This window comes from Aquarana catesbeiana, linkage group LG04 (assembly GCF_042186555.1).
Source record: "Aquarana catesbeiana isolate 2022-GZ linkage group LG04, ASM4218655v1, whole genome shotgun sequence".
Taxonomy (NCBI): Eukaryota; Metazoa; Chordata; class Amphibia; order Anura; family Ranidae; genus Aquarana; species Aquarana catesbeiana.
In genome coordinates this window covers 85,459,054-85,471,909 of record NC_133327.1, presented here as the reverse complement: position 1 = coordinate 85,471,909, position 12,856 = coordinate 85,459,054, and the positions used below count along the sequence as shown (strand labels likewise).

Genomic DNA, 12,856 nt, shown 5'->3' with positions numbered 1-12,856 from the left:
AGCCCTTTCCATCTGTGCAAGGAGCTGAGTCTCCACCTCCTCGTTAACATTGGGTGGTCTATAACAAACTCCAATGATTAACTTTGAACTACGCCCATCTATATGCAGTTCCACCCATAATGCTTCAGACTCATCACACTCTCCATCAATCAGGTCCTCTTTCACACTTGCTTTGAGATCACTTCTCACATAGAGACAGACCCCGCCACCTTTCCTTTTTACCCTGTCTCTCCGAAAGAGTGCATAGCCAGGAATATTAATAGCCCAGTCATGTGAGGATTGAAGCCAAGTTTCAGCAATACCGATTACATCATAGTTCACTTCATGCACTAGAGCTTCCAACTCACCTATTTTGCTTGGCAGACTTCTGGCATTGGTGAACAAACACTTTAATGCATTATTACATTTTGGTCTGGTGTTTTTCATATATTTTTTAGTAGTACAAATGGCACTACAGTTTCCAATGGCTGTTTGCAACATGGGAAATTTCTTGACACCTGCCATAACCCTCCCCCCATCTGTCCCCATTCCACCCTCCATTAATGTCTGACCCCTAACTGACCTGTCTTCTTGATGTAATTCTAGTTCACCCTCCCCCCTCAATCCTAGTTTAAATACTCCTCCAGCCTTCCTATAAACCTCTCCCCCAGCACAGCAGACCCCCTTCCATTCAAGTGCAAACCGTCTTTAGCATATAGGTTGCACCCCAATGAAAAGTCAGCCCAGTGCTCTAGAAACCCAAATCCCTCCTCCCTACACCAGGTCTTGAGCCATGCATTCAGCTCTCTAATCACCCACTGCCTTTCCTGTGTTGCGCATGGCACAGGCAATATTTCAGAGAATATCACCTTGGAGGTCCTTCCCTTCAACTTGCAGCCTAGTTCTTTAAATTGATTCTTAAGGAGCCTCCACCTTCCATGTATACTGTCATTGGTTCCAACGTGGACCAAGACAGCTGGGTCATGCCCAGCCCCTCCCAGTAATTTATCCACCCGGTCCACCACATGCCGAACCCTAGCACCAGGGAGACAGCAAACCATTCGGTTGAGGCGATCCTGGCGACAAATTATTCTATCAGTCCTTCTGATTATAGAATCCCCTATAACCACCAACTGTCTAGGCCTACCTGCACTCCCCTCACCACCTTTACTAGATGGGCTGCTCTCCCGGCTGTTAGGGATAGCAGTGACATCTAGGGCTGCCACCTCTGTGTTTGCCACCTCCACATCTTCACCCAACTTGGCAAATTTGTTTTGATGCACAAACACAGGACTGGCCTTCCTATTCTGCGAGCCCCTTCCACTCCCTCTAACTACATTAACCCATCTTCCTATCTGATAATCCTGACTTGCCCCTCCACATCAACCCTACTGACCACCTGCTCAGCGAGCAGAGGACCCCCTTCAAGGTTGTCCTTTCTGCCCAGTGTTGCAACTTGCTCCTCCAGATCTCTAATGCGAGCTTCCAGAAGGGCAACCTGCTCACATCTGTCACAGCGGTATCCATCCTGGAGCTGTTGCACCAATTTTGCATACATGTGGCACACTGTGCACTGAGCAAAACCTTCAACCCTGCTAGCACTCATTTCCCAGTTACAATACAATTACTTAAGGGAAGTTTAAGATGTTACTTACAGATTTGAAGACTTCTGTTTAAACTCCTGTTTTCAACTCCTGGTTATTAACTCTCCCACCTTAGTTCAAAAAATTCCACTTGTGTTCACAAAATCCACATGCAAGCCACCATCAGCTGGGAGCAAGCTCCAGGGGAGTGTGTGTAGACACTTTTATACACCTGGGAACAATTAACCACTCCCCTTAATTAGCAGAAAAAAAAAAAAAAAATGTATTTTAAAAACTGATAGCAAAGGAAAAAAATAAAAATAAATAAAAACCCCTAAAACAACACTTGCAAGCAGAAGCAGTCAAAAGCACAGCTCCTGGTTATTAACTCTCCCACTTTAGTTCAAAAAATTCCACTTGTGTTCACAAAATCCACATGCAAGCCACCATCAGCTGGGAGCAAGCTCCAGGGGAGTGTGTGTAGACACTTTTATACACCTGGGAACAATTAACCACTCCCCTTAATTAGCAGAAAAAAAAAAAAAAAAAAAGGGTGTTTAAAAAGTGTCAGAAAAAAAAAAAAAAAAAAAGTATTTTAAAAACTGATAGCAAAGGAAAAAAATAAAAATAAATAAAAACCCCTAAAACAACACTTGCAAGCAGAAGCAGTCAAAAGCACAGCTCCTGGTTATTAACTCTCCCACTTTAGTTCAAAAAATTCCACTTGTGTTCACAAAATCCACATGCAAGCCACCATCAGCTGGGAGCAAGCTCCAGGGGAGTGTGTGTAGACACTTTTATACACCTGGGAACAATTAACCACTCCCCTTAATTAGCAGAAAAAAAAAAAAATAGATAGATAGACCAACACAAAGTGGCACATAATTGTGAAGTGGATGGAAAATGATGAATTGTTTTCAAAATGTTTTTACAAATAAATATCTGAAAAGTGTGGTGTGCATTTGTATTCAGCCCCCTTTACTCTGATACCCCTAACAAAAATCTAGTGGAACCAATTGCCTTCAGAAGTCATGTAATTAGTAAATAGAGTCCACCTGTGTGTAATTTAATCGCAGTATAAATACAGCTGTTCTGTGAAGCCCTCAGGAGGCTTGTTAGAGAACCTTAGTGAACAAACAGCATCATGAAGGCCAAGGAACACACCAGACAGGTCAGGGTTAAAGTTGTGGATAAGTTTAAAGCAGGGTTAGGTTATAAATAAAAAATATCCCAAGCTTCGAAGATCTCACAAAGCACTGTTGAATCTATCATCCGAAATAGAAAGAGTATGGCGTTGTGCAAACCTACCAAGACATGGCCATCCACCTAATCTGATAGGCTGGGCAAAAAGCATTAGTCAGAGAAGCAGCCAAAAGGCACATGGTAACTCTGGAGGAGCTGCAGAGAACCACAGCTCAGGTGGGAGAATCTGTCCACAGGACAACTATTAGTCGTGCACTTCACAAATCTGGCCTTTATGGAAGAATGGCAAGAAGAAAGTCATTGTTGTAAGAAAGCCATACAAAGTTCCATTTGCAGTTTGCGAGAAGCCACGTGGGGAACACAGCAAGTATAGAAGAAGGTGCTATAGTCAGATGAGACCAAAATTGAACTTTTTGGCCTAAAAGAAAAATGCTGTGTGGCGAAAAACTAACACTGCACATCACCCTGAAAACACCATCCCCACCGTGAAACATGGTGGTGGCAGTATCATATTGTGGGGATGCTTTTTTTAGCAGGGACATGTTAACTGGCCAGAGTTGATCGGAAGATGGATGGAGCCAAATACAGGGTAATCTTAGAAGAAAACCTGTAAGAGTCTGTAAAAGACTTGAGACTGGGGCGGAGGTTCACCTTCCAGCAGGACAACCACCCTAAACTTGCAGCCAGAGCTACAATGGAATGGCAGGTGTAATTGCAGCGAAAAGTGGTTTTACAAAGTATTGACTCTGGGGGGCCGAATAGAAATGCACGCCACACTTTTCAGGTATTTGTAAAATTTTGAAAACAATTTATCATTTTGTTTCCACTTAAAAAATATGTGCCACTTTGTGCTGGTCTATCACATAAAATCCCAATACAATACATTTAAATTTTTGATTGTAACATGCCAAAATGTGGAAAATTTCAAAGGGTATGAATACTTTTTTCAAGGTACTGTAAATGGTCACGCACACTGCAATGTAGATTGCGGCATAGTAATTAAAATATTCAATAATAGGGAAAAAATCAGGGGCATAGAGGCAATACTGGTGACATGACCTTTGCCCTCTGTCTTCTCTGAGCACAGCTTTTAGCAGTTCAAGTCCCCTATAATCGCCGTATCCCCTAAACTGTAAAGGAGTAGAAAGAGAACTTTTTTTTTTGTTTGTTTAATTCTTTGTGATTGCAGTCATTCTGGTCATAAAGGCACAAAATACTTCTGGTCACGAAGAAGTTAGTACTGAGTCTGCATCATTTCCTGTTGCTTTCCCCCATAACCACACTTGCCCGTGTTTACATTTTTGAAAACCAACAGCCCTTTGCTGTATTATTAATGTTAATGGCACCGTGATCACAGGCCTTCTTATTCCTGCTAATGACTTCCAGTGGTTTATGCCCAGCAACTGGTTTTAACTAAACAGAGAGGGCACATGTTTTGTCACTGCACGCATTTTGCGAATAAAAGAACTAATAAAAGAAATATTACAAAGTGACCCACAACGTGGTGGAGATGCAACAAGGATGACAGATCTTGTACAAATCACCCTTTCATGCTAAGACATCAAAGTCTTCCAAGAGGCCGCCAGATAATGAAGTCTATCTTATTCTGATTTATGAGACGTGGAAATGCTCTTCTAATCTCGTTTCAGAATTTAAAAGCTGTCTTGAAACAACTTCAGGCAAAAGAATGTATGTGTTTTAATTAGAGACGAGTCTCGAGACAGAAAGATGTATTATCACTAACCAGCAGAATCATCTTAGAAAGCATTTTGAACAAGCACTTGCTCTGGAGAAAAGGAACGGAGCACTGGGAAAAAGTTAATATTTCATATGAGGCAGCAGGATTACCGGTAATAAAGCAGGAAACTGGCCTTGCAGGGTTGTTCCCAGGTAGATGGATGCTGGCTTGTCATTGTCTGAGGGGACATATATAAGAATGACACATACAGAAAGGAACAATTGTTTGAGGCATTCCTGCCCTTTCTCAAGTTCTAAGGCAGGGATGTCCAAAATTATTAAAAAAATGGCAACCACTCCAATTCATACCTAACTTTTAGACCATGGTTTCTGAACCAGGGTTCCATGGAAGGAGGTTGCTAGGTGTTCCATGAGCAATATCTGCCTCTCTGATAAGTTCCCACTGCCACCACTGATCTTTTTAGTAATTCTTCTCAGTGACCACAAGTGTAAGGAGCATGATTCCCAAAGACCATCACACTAACATACCATGAGTTGTAGATGTACAGTGATACCTGGGTTCATGAATGCTTCTGTTCATGAACAACTCAGTTCGCGAGCAGAAGCGTTAACAAAAATTTGCTTCGGTAAGCAAACTCCGCTTCAGTTCACAAACACGAGCCGTGGCCATCTTCCCTGCTCTGACACATGGTCGTGATTTCCTGTAGGTGGGATTACGGTCACAGAGAAACACTGAAAGTGTACTGTGAAGACACTTACAGTATTGAGAAGCTTTTTGTTGTGCTTTTTAGCACATACTGTACAGTACTGTACTATACATCCCTGTGCACACTTGCTGTAAAGCTTTTTTGTGTGCTTTTTATCACATACTGTACTGTACATCCAGTATGGCTCCAAAGAAAATTCAGAACAAGCATGGTGGTAAGAAGAAAGTGTGGAGCAGTAATTAAGGTGACAAGGTTGAGCAAGCATGCATGTTGTTGAAAAGAATGTGCAGAGCGGTAATGAAGGTGACAACAATGTGCAGAGCGGTAATGAAGGTGACAAGAACGTGCAAAAGCGGTATTGAAGGTGACAGTAAAAAGTGCATAGCGGTAATGAAGTTGACAAGAATGAGAGGCAAACAAGAGAGGAAACCCCTGAAGGAGATCTCCCCAATGTCCTTATGGAGGGGAACTCTCCCTCCGAAAAATAACAGTCTCCTACCCGCCTTCTTCCACGCCAGAAGTCGTCTCGAGCAAGGTTAGTGTTAGTGTCCGCTCTCTTCATACTGTAATTGGTTTCATATTTTTTTGCTTCAAAAAAAAAAAAAAGTTCAGAATGGATTAACCTGATTTACATTGAACCCTATGGGAAAATTTGCCTTAGTTCGCAACCAATTTGGTTTGTGACCAGAGTCGTGGAACAAATTAAGTTTGTGAACCGAAGTATCACTGTAGTAATTTTTAGTAGAGGTTCCCTTAGACTGGGAAGTTATTTCAAGGGCTCCTTTAAGTTAAAGGGTTGAGCAAGAATTTGATTTGAGCACAGGTGCTCTACCTATCATGCCTCAGCCTTTGGGAGTCATGCTTGTACCTGTCAGACCTGCAGTGCATCATGGGGCTTGTAGTTTCACAACAGCTGGAGGGCCACAGGCTGAGCACCCATGTTTTAGAGTAATGTGCACATGGAAGGGCTTTGTACACAGCAAAAAAAAACAAAATGTATTTCCCAGCAAAAAATAATAATTAATAATAAAAAATAATATATGATATGTGCCTTTAAAGTCCACTAGGGGAATTTTCTGTTTAAATTCTAAATCTAGGATGTGGCACAACACCTGTAGATAATTGGTCGATCAAACCTTTGTTACCAATTCTTAGATGTGTTGGCTGCATTGGTTTTCTATTTTTAGGCTTTTTTTCCCATTATATTCCCCTGGCGATCTGGCCAGGAAATCTCTTGATTAAAGAGCGAGCTGTTCTGCAAATGTAACACTTAAAGTCCAAGACAAACCATTTACTACTGACAGAAGTGCTTGCAATGATCAGCATTTAATTATGCAAAACTTTTATCCCAAAAGGAAAAGAGCTGTTTGCTGTAACTGCTTGAAGTTCAGCTTCAATTTGTTAGTGTACCTAGATCTGCTAGTGCAGTAAAAAAAAAAATGTTGCTATCCAAAAGGAGCCCCTGTTCTCCTCCATCCATAGTGGAGGCACTTTAATACAGGAAGTGTGTTACTGGCCAGATCACCAGGTGAAAACAAAAGGGGAAAAAATCCCGAACAAAAACTAGCTTGTGGACTGGGCCCTTGGGAAAATCCCTGTCATGCCCAGATCACTGCCCTGAGTCCCTGGACTCATTGCTTCACTGCTTGCTATGCAACTCTGAACTTACCCTCAGTTGTGCCATATTGCAAACCCATGATCCTGCAGGGAAATTCTCTTTGTTCCCTGCATTGTTACCTGTGGACCTCCCACTTTACCCCTGTACCACAATTCCCTCCTGGAAGCTGGCCGAGTCTCTCTGGCCACACACTGATCTCACATTTGTTCCTATGCACCGGAATATCTAGATAAACACCCTGTTCATTGGCTCCAATGAGATCCGTCACTGTGTGCTCCTAATTGCATGTATGTATATATATATATACACATATATACATATATACATATATACATATATACATACAGACACACACACTGAAACACATATACACAGTGCTTTGAAAAAGTATTCATACCCCTTGAAATTTTCCACATTTTGTCATGTTACAACCAAAAACGTAAATGTATTTTATTGGGATTTTATGTGATAGACCAACACAAAGTGGTACATAATTGAGAAGTGGAAGGAAAATGATAAATGTTTTTCAACATTCTTTACAAATAATAATGTGAAAAGTGTGGCGTGCATTTGTATTAAGTCCCCCGAGACAATACTTTGTAGAACCAACTTTCGCTACAATTACGGCTGCAAGTCTTTTTGGGGATGTCTCTACCACCGTTGCACATCTAGAGAGTGACATTTTTACCCATGCTTCAATGCAAAATAGCTCAAGCTCTGTTAGATTGGATGGAGAGCATGCTGTCACTACCATGTTTCACGGTGGGAATAGTGTGTTCAGGGTGATGTGCAGAAAACTTGCATAAGTGTGCACAACCTCTTAAAAATGGGGATGTAGCTGTGTTCAGAATTAAGCACTCACATTCAAACTCATGTTAAATAGGAGTCAGTACACACCTGCCATCATTTAAAGTGCCTCTGATTAACCCCAAATAAAGTTCAGCTGTTCTAGTAGGTCTTTCCTGACGTTTTCCTAGTCGCATCCTACAGCAAAATCCATGGTCCGCAGAGATCTTCCAAAGCATCAGAGGGAAATCATTGTTAAAAGGTATCAGCCAGGAGAAGGGTACAAAAGATTTTCCAAGGCATTAGATATACAATGGAACACAGTGAAGACAGTCCTCATCAAGTGGAGAAAATATGACATAACAGTGACATTACCAAGAACTAGACATCCCTCCAAAATTGATGAAAAGACAAGAAGAAAACTGGTCAGGGAAGATGCCAAGAGGCCTACAGCAACATTAAAGGAGCTGCAGGAATATCTGGCAAGTACTGACTGTGTGGTACATATGACAGCAATCTCCAGTATTCTTCATATATCTGGGCTATGGGATAGAGTGGTAAGACGGAAGCCTTTTCTTACCAAGAAAAACATCCAAGCCCAGCTAAATTTTGAAAAACACATCTGAAGTCTCCAAAAAGCATGTGGGAAAATGTGTTATGGTCTGATGAAACCAAGGTAGAACTTTTTGGCCATAATGCCAAAAGTAATATTTGGTGCAAAAACAACACTGCATGCCACCAAAAGAACACCATACCCATAGTGAAGCATGGTGGTGGCAGCACCATGCTTTGGGGCTGTTTTTATTTAGCTGGAACAGGGGCCTTAGTCAAGGTAGAGGGAATTATGAACAGTTACAAACACCAGTCAATATTGGCACAAAACCTTCAGGATTCTGCTAGAAAGCATGACAACGACCCAAAGCATACATCCAAATCAACAAAGGAATGGCTTCACCAGAAGAAGATTAAAGTTTGGGAATGGTCCAGCCAGAGCCCAGACCTGAATCCGATTGAAAATCTGTAGGGTGATCTGAAGAGGGCTATGCACAGGAGATGTCCTCGCAATCTGACAGATTTGGAGTGTTTTTGCAAAGAGTAGGCAAATATTGCCAAGTCAAGATGATCCATGCTGATAGACGCATACCCAAAAAGACTGAGTGCTGTAATAAAATCAAAACGTGCTTCAGCAAAGTATTGGTTTAACCGATTGCTGCCCGTGTAACATCATATGACATTGTGGACTTTGAGCGATGATATCTGAATGATGCCTGCAGCTACAGCATCGTTCAGATATCTTCTTTTATAGCCGGCGATTCCCTTCACCATAAGAATGATCATAGCGGCTGTTCAGCCGCTTGATCGTTCTTACAGGCAGCAGCAGGAGGAAGCGCCCCTGTCCTCGCGTGTTCGCTGGCAGAAGCGAATGCATACGCAAGTCGTGCCCACATATGTAAAAAGCGTTCAAACCACACATGTGAGGTTTTACCATGCATGTTATGCCCCGTACACACGGTCGGATTTTCCGATGGAAAATGTCCGATCGGAGCGTGTTGTCGGAAATTCCGACCGTGTGTGGGCTCCATCGGACATTTTCCATCGGATTTTCCAACACACAAAGTTTGAGAGCAGGATATAACATTTTCCGACAACAAAATTCGTTGTCGGAAATTCCGATCGTGTGTACACAAATCAGACGGACAAAGTGCCACGCATGCTCAGAATAAATAAAGAGATGAAAGCTATTGGCCACTGCCCCATTTATAGTCCCGACGTACGTGTTTTACGTCACCGCGTTCAGAATGATCGGATTTTCCGACAACTTTTGTGACCGTGTGTATGCAAGACAAGTTTGAGCCAACATCCGTCGGAAAAAATCCTAGGATTTTGTTGTCGGAATGTCCTATCAATGTCCAACCGTGTGTACGGGGCATTAGAGTGAGAACAATCATTCTAGCACTAGACCTCCTCTGTACCTCAAAACATGTAACCTGTTAAAAATTGTAAAGCGTCACCTATGGGGATTTTTAAGTATCGAACTTTGGCGCTATTCCACGAGCTTGTGCAATTTTGAAGCGTGAAATGTTGCCAGTATCTATTTACTTGGCGTAACATCATCTTTCACATAATACAAAAAAATTCGGCTAACTTTACTTTATTTTTTTTTCTTTAATGCATGAAACTGTTTTTGTTTTTTCCACAAAATACGCATTTGAAAAATTGCTGCTCAAATACCGTGTGAGATAAAAACGACCGCAATCTTATTCTCTAGCATCTCTGCTAAAAAAAAAAAAAAAAACATATAATGTTTGGGGGTTCTGTGTAATTTTCTAGCAAAAAAATTATGATTTCTACAATTAGGAGAGAAATGTCTGAATTGGCCTGGTTAGCAAGTGGTTAAGGTGTTGCGCACTTATGCAACCACATTATTTTATTTTTTCTTCCCTCCATCTAAAAGATTCCGTTTGTTGTTCAAATGAGTTGCACAGTTTACAGGTCTCATTAAAAGGTGAAAAAGTTCTGAAATGATTTGACTTTGTCTAATTTTATTACATCACAGAAACCTGACATTTTAACAGGGGTGTGTAAACTTTATGTGTGTGTGTGTGTGTGTGTGTGTGTGTGTGTGTGTGTGTGTGTGTGTGTGTGTGTGTGTGTGTGTGTGTGTGTGTGTGTGTGTGTGTGTGTGTGTGTATATATATATATATACACACACACATACATATAGTATCTCACAAAAGTGAGTACACCCCTCACATTTTTGTAAATATTTTATTATATCTGTTCATGTGACAACACTAAAGAAATGACACTTTGCTACAATGTAAATTAGTGAGTGTAAAGCTTGTATAACAGTGTAAATTTGCTGTCCCCTCAAAATAACTCAACATACAGTCATTAATGTCTAACCGCTGGCAATAAAAGTGAGTACACCCCTAAGTGAAAATGTCCAAATTGGGTCCAATGAGCCATTTTCCCTCCCAATGTCATGTGACTGGTTAGTGTTACAAGGTCTCATGTGTGAATGGGGAGCAGGTGTGTTAAATTTGGTGTTATCGCTCTCACTCTTTCATACTGGAAGTTCAACATGGCACCTCATGGCAAAGAACTCTCTGAGGATCTGAAAAAAAGAATTGTTGCTCTACATAAAGATGGCCTAAGTTATAAGGAGATCCTGAAAATGAGCTGCAGCACGGTGGCCAAGACCATACAGCGATTTAATAGGACAGGTTCCACTCAGAACAGGCCTCTCCATGGTTGACCAAAGCAGTTGAGTGCACGTGCTCAGCGTCATATCCAGAAGTTGTCTTTGGGGAATAGACGTATGAGTGCTGCCAGCATTGCTGCAGAGGTTGAAGTGGTGGAGGGTCAGCCTGTCAGTGCTCAGACAATACATCGCACACTGCATCAAATTGATCTGCATGGCTGTTGTCCCAGAAGGAAGCCTCTTCTAAAGATGATGCACAAGAAAGCCTGCAAACAGTTTGATGAAGACAAGCAGACTAAGGACATGGATTACTGGAGCCATATCCTGTGGTCTGATGAGACCAAGATAAACGTATTTGGTTCAGATGGTGTCAAGCGTGTGTGGAGGCAACCAGGTAAGGAGTACAAAGACAAGTGTGTCTTGCCTATAGTCAAGCATGGTGGTGGGAGTGTCATGGTCTGGGGCTGCATGAGTGCAGCCGGCACTGGGGAGCTACAGTTCATTGAGGGAACCATAAACTCCAACATGTACTGTGACATACTGAAGCAGAGAATGAGCCCTTCAGAGACTGGGCCACAGGGCAGTATTCCAACATGATAACGACCCCAAACACAGCTCCAAGACGACCACTGCTTTGCTAAAGAAGCTGAGGGTAAAGGTGATGGACTGGCCAAGCATGACTCCAGACCTAAACCCTATTGAGCATCTGTGGGGCATCTTCAAAGGAAAGGTGGAGGAGTGCAAGGTCTCTAACATCCACCAGCTCTGTGATGTCATCATGGAGGAGTGGAAGAGGACTCCAGTGACAACCTGTGAAGCTCTATGAAAATAATTGTGGCCACACAACATATTGACACTTTGGGCCCAATTTGGACATTTTCACTTAAGGGTGTACTCACTTTTGTTGCCAGCGGTTTAGACATTAATGCTGTGTGTTGAGTTATTTTGAGAGGACAGCAAATTTACACTGTAATGCAAGCTGTACACCCACTCCTTTACATTGTAGCAAAGTGACATTTCTTCAGTGTTAATCAAAGATAATGTTACAATAATCAATATAAGTGATAATGTGCCAATGAAATACTGTGGGCAATCAATGATAATGATGGGCTACCAATCAATGGAAATTAAGCGCTCATAAATACCAAAATATAAAGTGGTAAAATGTTCAAATAAAATAAAATAAGAATCCAGAAAAATGTCCAAAAAGTTAGTAAAATAAAGAGTGCAGAATCCAAGTTCAATATTCCACTTGATAGATCATCATGGATGTCCTGTCAGGATTACAGCTAATGTCCCTCCGACCTCCTTTCTGGATAGCTCGTCAGCAGCAGCAGGGGACACTCAAGAGAGTGTGGTCACAGGTTGACTCATGCAGCCCTACGGCCGTTTCGTCACAACTGACTTCATCAGGGGTACCCCTGATGACATCAGTTGTGACGAAACGGCTGTAGGGTCACAACGTGAACTCGCATCGCGCATGCGCGATTTCATTTCTAAACGGCGGTGGAGTCTTTTTACTATTTCCCTGCTAGCTTTTTTATATGCATTATATATGTGATTTTATGCAGTGTATGTCTGCTATTTTAATAAATGGAACTTGGCTCTCTACACTATTGGAGTTCCTTTTTCTTTTTGATATGGTTCACTCTCGCTGTAGTGTTTGCTGCATGAGTCAACCTGTGACCACACTCTCTTGAGTGTCTCCTGCTGCTGCTGACGAGCTATCCAGGAAGGAGGTCGGAGGGACATCAGCTGTAATCCTGACAGGACATCCACGGTGATCTACATATTCCTATCTCTACTAAGCCTGTTTTGACCCCCCTGAGTAAGGGCGGGCGCAGGTTCTCTGGTGAGCCTCCATTTTATCACCCGGTGGTGGACGGCACTATCAAGTGGAATATTGAACTTGGATTCTGCACTCCTTATTTTACACATTTTTTGGACATTTTTCTGGATCCTTATTTTATTTGAACATTTTTTATATTTTGGTATTTATGAGCACTTAATTTACATTGATTGGTAGCAATATATTGGTGGACCATCATTATCATTGATTGCCCACAGTATTTCATTG

At 41.8% G+C, this 12,856-nt stretch overlaps 1 protein-coding gene across 2 annotated transcripts in view; it reads right to left on the bottom strand.

Annotated features, from left to right (window-relative positions):
* The window catches only part of NBAS (NBAS subunit of NRZ tethering complex), a 1,128,646-nt gene that overhangs the window by 809,568 nt on the left and 306,222 nt on the right, over nt 1-12,856 (bottom strand). The gene's annotated exons all lie outside the window — the stretch shown is intronic.